At 36.2% G+C, this 4,063-nt stretch overlaps 1 long non-coding RNA gene across 1 annotated transcript; it reads left to right on the top strand.

The window, feature by feature from the left end:
- The first annotated feature begins 1,932 nt into the window (after positions 1-1,932).
- On the top strand, positions 1,933-3,216 carry LOC139123665 (uncharacterized). Its single transcript, XR_011549743.1, has 3 exons — positions 1,933-2,189; positions 2,645-2,703; positions 3,054-3,216. It is a non-coding gene; the product is annotated as an uncharacterized lncRNA (long non-coding RNA).
- Positions 3,217-4,063: the final 847 nt, after the last annotated feature.

The following is a 4,063-nucleotide window of genomic DNA, read 5'->3' as shown; positions in this document are numbered from 1 at the left end:
AATTTATGCATTGACAAGCCTTAGCAATACAATTCAACACGTAAGTTGTCACGGGCGTGTCCTTTAATACTGAAATAACACAAAGCTGTCATAAAACTTCATTAGAATAAAACTATATTTACAAGTTAGATGCAGTATTTGTAGTCCGCGCAGCATTAGTCATCATGCTGGTATCATGCAGCGGTAAAATGATGAAAGCTGTGTTCCGGAATTAATATACGAATATTTGCATTAAAAATTGTCTTCTAAATTAGAAATGCTATTTGTGTTCGTGAGTGAATAATATAATGAGTGAATAACATTTGTTATTTGCAATTGAATTAACACTACTTTTCATTATGACGACGTTACTTTTCGATGATATTGAAAAAAGAAAATCTCAGTTTTCACTGGGAATTGCCAGTAGGATTTCATACATAAAGCCCTACCTATTAATGTGTATTTATTTTTTTCTGGAAAAACGAAACGAAAAGAGTGTTTGTCTTTTTATTTATAGAAAGAATTGTTAATGTTAGTTAGAAAGTTCATATCCTTTTAAAGTATCCTTGAAGAGCATATCTGAATAATAAATCAACGTGTTTTGACTATTGGAGGAGAAACACGGCCCTTTTCTCCCAGAGGGAAGGGTTACTTTAACTTTTCAATTTTTATTTATGTGGATTGTGTTCTCTATTTGGGAAATTCGACTGTCTTTTGTGAGTCTGTAAGCCGAAGTACATTAGTATCCTAAATTAAGACAACGCTGTCGTCTGCCAAGGCATTGCTTACTTTGTAGTTTGGGCCGTATGCTACTCATCGTACATACTATTTTGTACTTGGAGCGAATGGCCGTTTATTATCCAATCAGAACTCGAGTATATGCAACTTTCGTGTACGCGCATTTACATTTTGTGGGACAATTTGTGAGAGTGTTGTGGAATAGATTTTTCAAACATTGTCTATCCGATTAGCCAGGAATGTGAAAAAATACAATATCGGTCGGAGTAAAGAGACATGAAGTGTCTCTGTTGAATGTAGAAGTGTCTCTGGTTTGGGAAGGTGAGGTTCCCCTTGATAAGCTGTTTTGGCGGGAAAAGGGTCTTTAAGTCGTCAGGAAAAAGGAATATGATGAAACATGCTGTCTTGGCAGATGGAATCTCTGGTTGGTAGAATAACTAGCGATATGAGTCGATGCCTAAAAGATGAAATCGTATATAGAGTGTTATTAGAGTACCTTTGGCAGGAAATTGTACGGATAGTGACGTAATACAGGAATATATAACATTAATTTTCTACGTTGCTGTGCGCATTCTTGTCTAAAACACCATGGATTGTTTATTAAAATTAGAAACTTTTAGAACTTTAATGGCAATAGCTAAATTACAACATTTTATATGCATGTAAAATTATTGTATCTGTAGAAGTTCTACATAGATTTATTTATTCTTATAAGGAATAACTGAAGATAGACAGGTGCTGCAATAACCAGAGACTGTTTTAATGGAAAGACAAACTTGATGAGGTACAAGTAATTTTCGGTCTACATCAACGGTCAAATATTACAGTACAATTACATAGGTAGGATCACATGAGAAGAGCAAGGAACAAGTAAATAAGGAAACTTCAACTTCTGTAAATATGATTTTACAGACATCTGACAGGCCTGAAATTATTGGTCTAAAGAAAGTCTTGTCGAGGCCGGTCAGAACCAGAGACCGAAGCTGAACAGTGACTGGTTGAACTCTTTGTTTTTTCACAGTAAGTGCCCTCGGAAGGCAAACTTTGGAGATGAAGGAAGTCCCTAAAAGTCATTTGTCATGTAAACCCGGAGTCCGTGTCATCCGGACTATGAATAGCTACGTATACTAACAGTAATGACTGCGGTATGCTGACACGCATGGCAGGGCAGGCAACGTCAGCGCTAAATTTTCTCTCGGGCAATTTCGTCACGACTTGACAAAGCCCTTTAAACGTCAACGATTCAGCACAATGGATTTTTAACGCTGATGTGACCGAAGTGACACATGAATTCTCATGGCGGACGAGAACAACATGATCATCGCAACGCTTTTCATATCAGTTTTCGTCATACTTCAGTGGCTGTGTTTTCAAACTGAGGTAACTTATGCATTGACACGAACAGTCGGACCTGTTGATATAGACACAGTGGACCAGCGACATGTATGTAAATGGTTCTTCGATGAAAGAGGGTAAGTTAATTTTACAGAACACGCTTGAGGACCAGTGAGAGACATTTTTATCTTCGGAGTAACAAACAAAATTCACGAAGTCAGTTACAGTCATTAAACCTAAATAAAGCTTGATATATTGATTCAACTCAATACCAACTGCCACGAAACATTGATTATTCTTAATTTAATGCTTACAGATAGTTATCCAGCACAACGCATACGGGAGTTGTTTAGAATGGCTGTCTCAATTGGTGTTTTCATTTTAAATACTATTTCTTAGGCTGTCACCATTTGAATTTTGTTTTCAATGATTTTGGCAAAGACCCCAATGTGAAATATTTAAGCATTGGATTTGAATCATTTTATGATAAAAACCCTACATTTTGTCAATTCAACTGGCAGGGACTGAGATATATGGCTTCCTTCTAAATGGCAAACACGTAGTTACAATAATACATTCATTTATTCCACAGAAAAACAACGGTGTTTCGATGTTGTTCTGGATTTTATTTAAATGCCGGCAAATGTATAGGTATGTATAAATTAAAGATATGTTTCTGACAGCGTTTCTGGATGTAAACCATAGAGTATTGTCACTAGTGTCTATTCATTCGTAATCCCAAAGAAAAACCTACAAATTTTCACATGTCAACTATAATGTAAACGAAACTGAATATCAATAAATAATGTTTGCACTATTTTTTTCTAAATATTATTTAACATGTAAAAATTAGTGATTTGAAGATCAAGGTTTATTGATAACAGGTCATTCCAAACGCTATTTTAGGGATCAGATGGGAGAATTTAGAAAAGTTTAAATCATATTTTGAAGTACAAATATTTTTACCGCCTTTTTATTGATTTATTTGTGGTTATTTTCAGAATGTCCAGAAGGCTCACATAGTTATGGTTGCGGAGATGTCTGTGAGTGTGAACAATATGAACAATGTGATCCTGTTTATGGTTGTCAATGTGTTCAGAACAATTGGGGACATGATTGTAAGGAACCATGTAAGCAATTGTCATGTGAGGAGAACAAATATTGTAATAGACGGACTGGGGAATGCATCTGTCCTCCAGGAATGTATGGTGCGAGTTGCCAGTATGATTGTGCATGCTACAATCATGGAACATGTCAGAAGTACACGGGGGAATGTAGATGTCAAAGAGGTTGGATTGGAGAGACATGCACAGACTGTGATGAAAGTCTAGTCTTTCCTAGTGGAACATTTTGCACTGGCAAATGCCTACATTGCTTTAATGGTGATTTTTGCGATATCAACGTACCTGGAGATTGTGACTGTACGCCTGGATGGACAGGAAATAAATGCAATGAATCAATTCCCGAAACATGTGACTCTCGTTTCAATACAGATATGTGTAGAGAACATAGTGACTGCGATGAACATCATATCTGCAATATTGAAAACTGTACATGTGACAGGTGTATCAAGGGATACAGAGGAGAACAGTGCAATCTGCCATGTGAGACTGGCAAGTATGGATATAGTTGTAAGCTTTCATGTTCTGATGTATGTGGATTTGAAACGTGCCACCATATCACCGGCGATTGTACAGCATGTCGTGTTGGTTATCATGGAGAAAACTGTGATATAAAATGTCCAGCTGGTTACTATGGTTACAACTGTCGGGAGAAATGTCAGTGTAGTGAACGTATGATCTGTCATCATGAATTAGGATGTACCTGTAACAAGGATTGCACAACACCAATGTCATGTAAGTGACAACATCTATGAAAATTTGATACTTTTTTCAGGTAACTGAACATTAATCCTTAACTGCTACTCTTTAATTTTCACAAATGTCCAAAATGCAAATCGGATTTTAGTGAATATTAAAGTTTCTAATTTTATTTGGTTTCAGTCAACAAA

This window comes from Ptychodera flava, assembly GCF_041260155.1.
Source record: "Ptychodera flava strain L36383 chromosome 23 unlocalized genomic scaffold, AS_Pfla_20210202 Scaffold_23__1_contigs__length_28996876_pilon, whole genome shotgun sequence".
Taxonomy (NCBI): domain Eukaryota; kingdom Metazoa; phylum Hemichordata; class Enteropneusta; family Ptychoderidae; genus Ptychodera; species Ptychodera flava.
The sequence above is the reverse complement of the archived record's forward strand: the minus strand, read 5'-3'. Positions and strand labels throughout refer to the sequence as shown.